At 40.1% G+C, this 12415-nt stretch overlaps 1 long non-coding RNA gene across 1 annotated transcript; it reads left to right on the top strand.

The window, feature by feature from the left end:
• The first annotated feature begins 10859 nt into the window (after positions 1-10859).
• Positions 10860-12121, top strand: LOC141760476 (uncharacterized). The gene is made up of 2 exons (XR_012592374.1): positions 10860-11121; positions 11613-12121. It is a non-coding gene; the product is annotated as an uncharacterized LOC141760476 (long non-coding RNA).
• The last annotated feature ends 294 nt before the right edge of the window (positions 12122-12415 follow it).

Genomic DNA, 12415 nt, shown 5'->3' with positions numbered 1-12415 from the left:
TTATGTCATTTGCATGGCCAGTAGCGACTACACGCCTGGGAACGTGCCTTCGGGAAACACAACACACTTCTGTTTTGCATCTCTGACAACAAACATGAAAGTGGGACAGAAAAGTTATGATTAACCCGTTATTTGCCTGGGGCATTTAGCTCATCTACAGTCGCTGTTGTAGAGCACTAATACAGACAGACAGATACAGCAAAGTATACAATTCAAACATTGAGATTAATATTAGGATTCAGAGGATTTTTTGACAAAGAGGTGTGTATTCAAATCAAATGGTGTCACTCAGCCCAGACAGCAACCTGTTTGCTCTGTGTGTGTGGGCTTGTTTTGCTGTGTTTGTGAGGACCAGGTTTAAAACCTTGCATTGTGAGGACATTTTGGCCGGTCCTCAGAGAGAGCTGAGGTCCCGATCCTTTCGGTGCACCCCATTGGGCCTTATTTCAGAAAACAGAGTAGTCAACAGCGAGAGACAAATATTTTTTCAATCCCATTTGAATTATGCCTTTAATCGTCAATTTAAAAGATAATTTTGCAAGTCAAGAAAGTCACAGTTTGTTGTCGTAGTATCATTTAGCTTTTCACCCAGTGAACTAAAATTTCTAAAAACTGAAATTTCATACATCTAGCTGAAACGTGTCATCGGGGCTACTCGATCAGTGCTCAGCGAGCCAATTTGTGTCACAGCCCGGCTCCTAGGCCATGACAAATACGGGAAAGGACGCAGTGAATGATTGAATATTAAAGATATTTATTGTAAATGAATTAGGGAAGTAAAGAAATAGTTACAAATGTGGAGTGTGTCAGTCAGTAACATCAGTAATGTAGATGTGGATGTGTGAGCATGATGAAGTGTGATGTGTTGCAAGTGAAAACTAAAGAAAAGCCAAACAAAGGCAAACCTAGCAGGTTCTGGCAGGGATGAGTCCAGGTGAAGGAGAGAGAGACCAGAGCAACGTTTGATTGGGGATTTTATGCTCAGGGCGCGCCGGCATCAGGTGTTCTGCATCAGGTGCTCTGCATCAGGCATCTTCTCCCAACTCATCAACTCATCTTCAACCACTTATCCGGGGTCGGGTCGTGGGGGCAACAGCCCCAGCAGGGGACCCCCCAAACTTCCCTTTCCGGGCCACATTAACCACATTAAGCATCTTGTTAAGCACCTTAACACCTGAAGTTACCTAACTAACCCTAAACCCTGCTTCGTAGTACAGGCCTCAGGTGTGACGGTTGTAAGATTAGATATATCTATAATCTGTTCTGAATTTCTCATTTAATCCAATCATTAAAACTAAGCTACTGTAATAGACTACATGCAGGTCTGATATCCTAAAAAATGTACTTTGCTCAACTGTAATCCAAACCGTGTCTTAGCTCAGCAACATGACAGTTTCCCTGCCCTGTGTAGATACAGCAGAGGTAACACCAGACTGCTGGGCAGATTAAACCAGTTTGCACACAGTATCACCACACAGCTGACGCTGTGGCTCAGCAGGGTAGAGTTGTACAGACCAATGGAAACAAGGATTCCTAACCACAACCACAGCACTCCCAATATGGCCGTGATCGTGTGGAAAGCCCTCTGCTTTGATTGGTCAACATGCTCCTTTAGCCCGCCTCCGTCCCCTGGCCCCGGGCGAATCAGAACACAGAGGACAGAGAGGCTACAAAAAGACACGACTATTAAGCAGAAGATCAAAATAATGGAAAATTCATTGATGGGAAAATCAGGAATTTTCAGAACTATTAAACTATCAATCCAAAGCACAGCAGCCAAACACACCCAACGCTGATGTTTCTGATCCTCACTCCACGGGCATTTTTTAGCCCCAGGTAGACGACGGGGTGAACAACAGCCAGGTATCGCTCCACACAGGTCAGGACGTGAAAGAACATCTCTCCAGTGAAAACGAAAGTAGTAGCACAGAATCCTACTGATATCATCGCCATGATGTTAGCATATGTGCCATAAAAAGAACAGAAGCACCCCACGACCCAGACGAGATCCATGGAGGCCAAGTGGTAGGTGAAGATGTCGGAGTGGCTCGTTGTTTTAAAGAGTTAAGTTTCTTATTAAGCATTCCTTCAGACTGAGATTGATTTTTATAGTTCCATATCAGTAGCTTTGCTTCAGTCCATCACATTTGACAGGATTCAAATGACCTGCAAACAAAGACAGGTGTTCATTCAAATGAAGTCCTGAGTCCTGCAGACTGTGTGTACATAGAGCAGTTTGTTGGCAGATCGCCTTTATTTGCTTCACAATGAACTTCAATGCAGACTTTTTTTTTTTGCATTCATGGCCCTTATTATTAGTAGGGTAGTGCTGTGTTTAATGAGTTAAATGACCGTACAAGCACAGAGTTGTAGCTCAAACATAATGTCAGTTGCTAATTAGCATTTAAGATAAAGTACAGCTGTGGCTACGCCCGTTACACCACCAGTCGCGATCAATTATTAGAAAATAATCCATTGTATTTTCTAAATTTCACATGTTATTTGTCTCCCTTTACTTTGATTTTTATAATTTAATGAATTTCAATTTATTTATTTTCCTTTTCTTTTTTACTCACTATTATCATACTTGTTTTTTGTGTGTTTTTCCCTCACTTAAAAATACTGGTGTTGAATTTATATGCGATACTTACATTATGGTACGTTCTCTGTCTTGTTTTATTTATACTGTATGACAAAATGAGTTTGTACCATGGAGAACAAAGTACATGTATGGATGAAACGAGCCAATAAAACCTAAAATAAAAAAGATAAAATAATCCTTCCTAATTTCTTATATGATTTATTTCTCTTTACAACTATTAATATTTTAATGAATTTCAATTTAATTTTTCTTTCCTTTTTTGACTTATGTATTTACTCACTATTATTTTGTTTTTTCCTTCTTTTTGCCTCACTTAAAAATACTAGTGTTGTATATACTGTATATAAACTGTAAAAACAAAGTTGGTAAACTTGTGTTTGGTGGATTATTTCTCTGTTGTTACAATGCTAATGGTCATTGTATTTTACATCGTTGGAAAGCCTGTTTATTTACCTTCGCAATGATGTCCAACTTGTAAGGACCATGCGCTTGTGGGATGAGCAGCACAGCTGATTATGTGGGTAGCGCCCAAGAAAAATTTGCCAAAATGCTCCGTCAATGGTAAACAGTGTATTCTCCTGTTGGAATTGACTCTTGTTTTGATTTGTTTGGTGGATTGGATGATTGAACTCTCTATCAGTAACAAGGAACAAACAAGACATATTGATTGATTGAATCCACCGTCAGGAGCCTCAGTAGCGGTGGAAGATCCATACGCAGCCACAACAGCCTGGCACCTCCTCCTCATGCTGGTCACCAAACTGGGCACACGTTGCTGTGGGATGGCGTTCCATTCCTCAACCAGGATTCATTGCAGGTCAGCCAGCGTGGTTGTGTTGGTCACTCTAACACGTACAGCACGCCCAAGCTGATCCCACAAGTGTTGAATTGGGTTGAGGTCTGGACTCTTGGCAGGCCGTTCCATTCTCTCTACTCCCACATTGTGGAGGTAGTCTGTGATAACCCTGGCTCTGTGGGGGGGGGGATGAAGTTAGGTCCCAGATTGTGGAGATATGGGATCGCCACTGGCTGCAGAATCTCATCCTGATATCTCACTGCATTGAGATGGCCTTCAATGATGACGAGCCTTGTGTTGCCAATGAGGGAGATGCCGCCCCACACCATGACACTGCCCCCACCAAAAGCTGTTACTCCATCGGTGCTACAATCAGCATAGCGTTCTCCACGTCGTCTCCATACTTTGACCCTGCCGTCCAACTTTGGCAGACAGAACCTGGACTCATCACTGAACATGACATTCCCCCACATGTTCAGGTTCCATTGTCTGTGTTGTCGACACCAGCGCAAACGGGCCTGACGGTGAAGGGCAGTCATTGCAGGCTTCCTGGTAGCCTTATGACATGGATAATTAACGCTCCAAACCTAAGCACAATTTTTGCGGGTAAAAACTGGCATGGCAGTTTTCAAAGGGGTCCCTAAAGCTCTTGTTGCCTGTTGGGCTGCAGTTTTCCATGTTATGATTTGATTTTTTTATGGTAAATGCAGTACCTGTGAGGGTTTCTGGACAATATCTGTCACTGTTTTGTGTTGTTAATTGATTTCCAATAATAAATATATACATACATTTGCATAAAGCAGCATATTTGTTCACTCCCATGTTGATAAGAGTATTAAATACTTGAAAAATCTCCCTTTAAGGTACATTTTGAACAGATAAAAAAAATGTGTGATTCATTTGCGATTAAATATTTGAATTGATTGACAGCCCTAATTTAAATAGATTTCCATGCTGTAACAATCACAAAGCCAATGAGTGATGATAATTACTTTTTCCACATGGAAGAAAACACACAGTCCTGCTCCGAACAATTTGCATACACAAAAACGTGAAACACTATCCATGCACGCACACACACATGCACTAATGTATGTATGAACTACAAACCTCCACACAGCAGTCAATGACTTTAAAGAGAGAGGAGAAGGAAGATCAGGAACCAACACTTCTGGTGAGATGGGAGTTTCATTTATAATAATGTTGTTTTGGATTTAAATGTTTTATCAGTTTATGTATTGAAGCTGACGACAGTAGCTGATACTACTATGTGGGGAAACACAAAAAAAAGAAAGACTGTGATTTCAGTTGGACTTTAACATAAAGTGTAGCGTAAATAGTTACAATAAACACAAGCTGAGTAATACTGTATACTACAATATTGTCGTCAACGGACACAACATTTTTAAGATAATTTAAGTGTACTATTTTAATACTTCTTGGGACTAAATTGGCCCAATTTTTGGTTTATAAAACTATACTTTTAGGTAAGTGTAAGAATAATAAACATTGAGTACACAACTATTTTACATCTATGTTTTATTTTATACTGCAACTATACTATAAGTATACTGATAGTTTACTAGTTTTATAATGGTAGCTCACTTTATAGTTTATGAAAGTGCACTTTAAAGAATACTCTCATTAAACTACTAGTTTAATAGTATTTATACTGCAAATATACTTGTATATACTTGTAGCCCACTTTATAGTTATGGAAGTACACTTTAACGTATACTCTCAGTAAACTACTGGTTTTTATACTACAAGTACACTTGTATATACTTGTAGCCCTCTTTATGAAAGTGCACTTTAAAGTATACTCTCATTAAACTACTAGTTTAATAGTATTCATACTGCAAATATACTTGCATAAACTGGTCGCCTACTTTTTAGCAGAGATTCGAGTCTACTACTCAAGAATACTTAATTATACTTTTCTTGTGTATCTCGATCAAAAGTACAAGTTGGCCTATAAGCCAAGTATCCTTTTCTGTATACTTGTCAGTATGAGCTAAGCACTTAAGTATACTTTTGTTAAGTATATCTCTGACAAGCACATAACAAGTAAACATATAAAGTACACTCTCTTCTTTTGAGTTTAAAGGAAGTACACTAATAGCAGACTTGAATAAACTTCTCTTTGGTAAGGGGAAATAAATAAAAAAAACATGGGCCAATTTAGTCCCAAGACGTACTGAAGAAGTACATACTACCAGTACATTGAGTATACCGTTAGTATACGGCACTTTATATATTTTTTTATAAAACAAACTTTTTGTAAGGGATTTCATGTAGCACCCTAAATCGGGCACAACATTTTTATTTTTCAAATACTTTTTTATGACTAAATACCTGCAAAAGGAATGCCATTGCCATCAGCCTCAGCTGTACTGTGAGCATGCTAGCGCCTGTATGATCTTATTACAGTTATTTTCAGTAATGTCATGTCTTATTTCTCCTTTTTCTTTGTTTCCCTGTAAACCTAATTCCCTCTCCATCTCTATTTCTCTCCTCCTCTTCAGGACTGTTTGACAATGTCGGTCAACTCTTCCGGCAACGACTCCCTTCATTCTCAGGCCTCCTCCCCCATTCTATGCTTTGACGTTATCATTGGTTGGTACATGTACACTGCCTTAATCTTGACCAACGTCATCGTCCTCCTCCCTCTCTCCATCTTCGTCCTCTATCTGGGATTCCAGCGGTTTAAAAAACAGCGTCGTGTTTCCTCAGCGGCCGTTGTGAGTTTCTCTGACTTCGTCACCTACAACCTGGCTGTCATGGAGCTGATCGGAGTATTAGGGAACGCCATCGCCTTGTGCGGTAACTTCATCCATCTCCCTGTGATGATGTGGGTGGGGTTCGTCATTGCGGTTTTCCCCTGGAATGGACAGATGTTCTTCCCCGTCCTGACCTGTGTGGAGCGCTACCTGGCTGTTGTTCACCCCATCACCTACTTGAGACTGAGGCAGGGGGGCGGCGTCCGCATCCGAAATATCACCACCATGTACATTTGGCTACAGTGCTTTGCAGTGATGGGTTCCATGTTCTTGATGATAAACTACTCTGAGTTCGCCTTAATACTAAGCGCCTGTCTAATGGCGTTGTTTTTAATCGCCATGACTTTCAGCAGCCTTTCCGTTCTCTGCGTTCTGACTCGCCCACGGCCAGGGGAGGTGGGCAGGGACGGGGTGCGGGTTGACCAATCAAAGCAGAGGGCTTTCCACACCATCATGATCATAATGGGTGTGCTGTTGTTGAGGTTTGGAGGGAATCTGGTTTGCAGTGTGGTGGGCCTCTCAAAAACGGTGAGCCACAGCACTCAGTGTGTGGTGAACGCGTTTTCCGGGTGGTTCAATCTGCCCAGCAGCCTAGTGTTACCTCTGCTGTTTCTGCACAGAGCCCGAAAAGGTGCCAGGCTGCAAACACAAAACTGAATCGGGATGAGGATCGGATCAGACTAGTGTGAAATTAGATTACATGAAGAAAAGAGTGAAACTAAACTTGGAAAAAAAAGTTTGGATATTTGTGTTTGGTGGGGTATTTCTCTGTTGTTAAAATGCTAGTTGGCATTGTATTTTACATCGTTGGAAAGCCTGTTTATTTACCTTCACAATGATGTCCAACTTGTAAGGATCATGCATTTGTGGGATGAGCAGCACAGCTGATTATGTGGGTAGCGCCCAAGTAAAATTTGCCAAAATATTCATGTTTTTTAGTAGCACCTTTGGTGTGCCACAGGGATCAATTCATTACATTTTTACGAGTTTACTACTGTGTTTGTGTCGTATAAATGAGTTGTGTATAAATGGTTTGTGCATTCTGTTTTCTGTGATGTACATATAAATGGAGATGCAAACTGTAAATACTATAAATATACAATAGATATAGATGTATAAACCTTGACTTAGCAATGTTTGTGTTTTGATTTAGTGCCTTTCAATAAAATCAGGCCTGATGAAACATTTCTCTTGAAAAAATCTGTTTCTAAAAGCACATAAGCTTTCACCTTTAGCTTAAGTAAAGTATATTTAGCTATAGTACTATAAGTTCACTTAAAGAAAACTTATACAGATATGTTTAAAAAGTTATTTGTTCTCCAACTGAGTTTTATTGTTCTAATTAACAGTGTTCATATTTTGTTAAACTGAAAAGAACCACACAAAATAAAATACCGTCTGTCACGTTAGTTAGATGGATATCTAACTAAGACCCTAATTTAATGATGCTTACCAAAAATACGTTTATTCAAGGGTGCTATTAGTGTACTTCTTTTAAACTTAAAATAGGAGAGTATACTTTCAGTTGCAGGGTGAAACTGCATTGACTCATTTAACTAATAGAGTGCAAAATGGTGTTGATTAAGTCAAACCTGGCCGTGGTCACACTATACTACAATTATAATAAAAGATTTATTTGTAGAACACATTTGTTATGAAGTACCCGACAGAACATTTCCACCAAACTGTCTGTAAACACAGAGGCTTCAGTTCAACATTTAATTTGAATAAACACCAGTCTTTGTTTGCAGGCCATTTGAATCCTGTCAAACGTCATCTAAAAGAAAAACACATTCATTTTAAATGTACATCTCCTGAATTAAAGCAACACAAAACCCCACAAATCTAACCAGTTACTGCATTCAAACTCTGTACAACTGAAATTTCTACGAGCAAGACTCTAGATCACTACCAGTGATGCTCATCATTAGCCGACCCTACGCTCTGACCTCACTGTGGAAGAATAATGTGGAAAGAGAATTTGCCTGCCTAATTACAGAGTTACACGAAATCCATTGTTTGTCCTGCTGCTTTCTGTTATACACGGGTGCCATTAATACACACAGAAGCATTATTATAAGCTGGCATCAGGTACTAGTGAATAGCAGACAGTGAGTTTGGATGCGCTGAAGACCAGAAACAAACACTGCTGACAAGGTGGGTGTCCTTTAATTACACAACGATTATCAGTTAATGTTATTAAATGACTGCTTTTCCATGAATATTATCAAACACTGTGTTCATGTCTGTAAAAAGTATCACTCACCATGACCATTTTTTGGAATCTTATGAACTTAAAACTCAACAACCCTCTATTAGTATATTTCTTTTAAACTTAAAATATATGAGTATGCTTTCAGTTTACTTTTTATGTACTTATCAGGGATATACTTAAACTATACTATAGAAAAGTCTATGTATACCTGGCTTAAACTAACAAGTATACATAAACTTAAATATACCTGGCTTAAACTAACAAGTATACATCAACTTAAATATACTTAGCTGATACTGACGAGTGTACAGAAAAGCATTTTGTTTTGCTTACTTTTTGATAGAGTAGCCTATTAGAGTGTGTGAGAGTTTGTAAACGTATGTTTTGATATGAATTTACTTCAATTCATCAAGAATGTTCTCACGTTTGTCTATTCTCCGTTAACCGTGAAGGCATGAGAGAAAAAGTAATTTTTTACTAATTTTCATCATAAAACATCAAGTCAAACAGCAAAAGGAGCAAGTCTCTTCAGAGATATACTTAACAAAGTTATACTTATGTATACTTAGCTTATACCGACAAGTATACAGAAAACTCCAAGTATACTTGGCTTTTACTGAAAGGTTTGCAGAAAAGAAGATTTGTTCAAGTACTATAAGTTCAATTTAATAAAACTTGCATGTATACTTGCAGTAAAAACTATTAAACTAGTAGTTTACTGAGAGTATACTTTAAAGTGTACTTTCATAAACTAACCCATAAGGCTAAACATATATAACTAGTAAACTACCAGTATACCTAGAAGTTCACTTGTAGTATAGTTCACATTATAGTATAACATGCTTTACAAAATACAACTTAGATGTAAACTAGTTGTGCACTCAAAGAATACTATTCTTACACTTAAAGTACACTTAAAAGTATGGAAAAACATAAGAGTTGGTGCAGAGCAGCTCAGGTGGACGGCCTGGGGGCAGGGCAGAAAGAAGCAGGGGAAATGGACTTGGGGCTGCTGCAGTCACAAAATGACAAAATGTACAATGAATGGCTAAAATAATGTGTTGTAGTTTTGAATCACTTTAACCGTCTTTGAAATGAAGGTGAATGTTTTCTGACTGTCTCAGTTAATTTATTTCTGTTCCTTCTTTCTCCTTTTTCTCCATAAAAGCAATACCATGACAACCAATACGTCGGTCAACTCCACTTCCTCCTCCCTTGACCCCTGCTCAACACCTGGATCTTCCATCATCCTTGCCTACATGGTCACTAGGACGTTGCTCCTCGTCCCTCTCTCTATCCTCGTCCTCTACCTGGGATACCAACGATGGCGGCAGCAGCGCTCCTTTGCGACAACGAGCCACTCCGACATCTTCACCTTCCACATGGCTGCTATGGATTTGATCTCTACATTTGGGTGCACAGCCTTCATTTATGGCATATACACTGGTCTATTAAAGGTGACTTTAGTGGGGTTTTATGTGTTTTGTTTGGCTCTATATGGACAGATATGCTTTCACATCCTGACCTGTGTGGAACGATACCTGGCTGTTGTTCACCCCATCTACTACCTGGTACTGAGACATTCAAGAGGGGACAAGATACGAAATATCAGCATTGTCTTTGTTTGGCTGCTGGGCTTCGGATGGAGTGGTGTATTATTTCTGCATTCCCTTCATGTTCAAGCCATCCTAATATTCTGCATATTGGTCTTCTCTTTAATTGTCGTATCTTTCTGCAGCCTTTCTGTTCTCTGTGTTCTGATTCGTCCAGGGCCGGGGGAAGTGAGCGGGGAGCGGGTTAATCAGGTAAAGCGGAGGGCTTTCCACACCATCACGGTCATAACGGGAGTGCTGTGGTTGTGGTTTGCAGGGTCCCTTGTTTGTATTGGTCTGATTTACTCACAACAGGAGAGCAAAGCGGACATGTGTTTGGTGTGGGCATCTGGATACTGGTTCGGTCTGCCCAGTAGTTTGGTTTTACCTCTGCTGTTTCTACGCGGAGCAGGAAAACTGCCCTGTTGCCATCAAAGAAATGTGTAAAGACAATTACTGGATAGGATCAGAGGGGAACTCGATTAAGAATAAGTTTCACTGTAATTGATCTTCAGAAAATAAGTTGAAGCCTAGAAGTTTAGATTTGAAATAAAATAAAAAAAGGAAATAGAGCAGGTTATATTGTTTGTATATAGAGTAATCCCACCGGGTTGTATTGTGATTATTGTGGGCCAGAATTACTGAGTTTACAGCAACTTTCCTCGAAAACAATGTTGTGATTAAAACGGGATATATTTGATTTTCACCAACACACACTAATTTGTTTTAAACAATTCATTAACTTATTAGAAAATAACTTCTTTGAAATGTCTTAAAAAACTCCCTGAATCATGACATTATCTACCAGGTTACATTTGTATAGACAATAAGTCACTCAATGGTGAGATTTGTGCCTGATCAGAAGTGTCTTCTAATAGTTTAGGTTTTAGCTCCTCTGATGAAGAGCAGCTCACAGCCGCTTTATGGTCAAATAGACCATAAAGCAGGGGATGCTTTAGGGCGGGGCTACCTTGTGATTGACAGGTCACTACCACGGCGTTGTCCAGTCTGGGAGCTGTCCGTGTTTTCGTCTTATAACTTTAACCCTTTCACAGTGTGTTTTCAGTTCATCAACGTTAATTGGTCGCCTAAAAAAATCATATTCAGCGTTCAGTTGTCCTTAGCTCCATCCTCTCGTGTCACTCTGGTTGCAAAAACCAAGATGGCGACGGCCAAAATGCCAAACTCGAGGCTTCAAAACAGCAGTCCACAAACCAATGGGTGACGTCACGGTGACTACGTCCACCTCTTATATGCAGTCTATAACACATACCAGTAGTAGTAGTAGTGGAAACATGCATTTGTGACAGGGTCAAACATGACTTGTGCATGATTTATGTTTTATGGTTGTTTTTATTCTATTTTGTATGTTTTATCCTGCATGTTGGTTGTTTGGGTTGCTTTTAATATGTAGACTGAAGTGTTTTTAAGATGTCATGAACTAGACCCATGGACAGCCACACCCTCAATCAAAGAGACTGATTAGGAGAGGAGCGACAGGTGTGGCGGAGCGCCTACAATTAGCAGGATGCAGCACAGGTTGAGAGGACAAAAAGGAGAGAGCAGCTCACAGCAGGAGATCTTCAGTCAGAGGAAACAGTCCAGGGACGGCGGTGCAGCAGAACAGCTCTGCTGACTACTACCTACCAGCCCAGTGACCTGAGAGCTCCTGTGAGACTACATGCAGCAGACCGTGTCCGCCAACGCAGACTCACTCAGAAAACGTAAGTACCCTTTGGTACATTTACGTGGCGGACACACTGAAATAGGCCAGGATAGCTTTTAGCTGTGAGTTGTGATAGCCAAGTAGTGGAGAACACATTACTGGCCCTGGTCTCTGTTATTTCACAGTTTCGGACGGTGCTGGAGAGACGGCCGAGACGGGCAGCAGCGTGGTAGGAGTACGGGAGGAGCTAAGACGCGGACACGGGAGTATCGCTGGATTGGACTTGAGTGGACTGGACTGGATTAAAGAGCCGGATTGGACTAGACTGGATCACTGGATTGGACTGGACTTTTTATAGGGTTTTAACCTTGCTGCTAGTAGCATTTTATTCCTTTTAGCTTTTAGATTAATCATTCATTTTAGACCCATGTTATTTTAATTGCAAGAAATCTGGTTTTAATTTGACTTTAGACTTCTGCCTGGTTTTTAACTCTGCTCACCTGATTTTAAAAGAACCTGAATTTATCAGAGTCCTAGGCTCTAAGTCTTTCCTAGGTGGCGTTGTCGGCTCTAAGCAAAAACATTCATTGTTAAATCTAACTGGTATTTTAAGTTGCGGCCTTGCCATTGGCTGTTGGGCCCGGGCCACACATTCATTTGCCAATTTAATGAAAATCCTGTTAAAATCTGGCGTAAATTGTAATGGAAAGTTGGCCCATTAGGTACCATGTAACCAGAAAACATCTGACAAAAGCATCAAACTT

The sequence above is a fragment of the Sebastes fasciatus genome, chromosome 22 (assembly GCF_043250625.1).
Source record: "Sebastes fasciatus isolate fSebFas1 chromosome 22, fSebFas1.pri, whole genome shotgun sequence".
Classification (NCBI taxonomy): domain Eukaryota; kingdom Metazoa; phylum Chordata; class Actinopteri; order Perciformes; family Sebastidae; genus Sebastes; species Sebastes fasciatus.
This window is presented reverse-complemented; position numbering and strand designations above follow the sequence as displayed.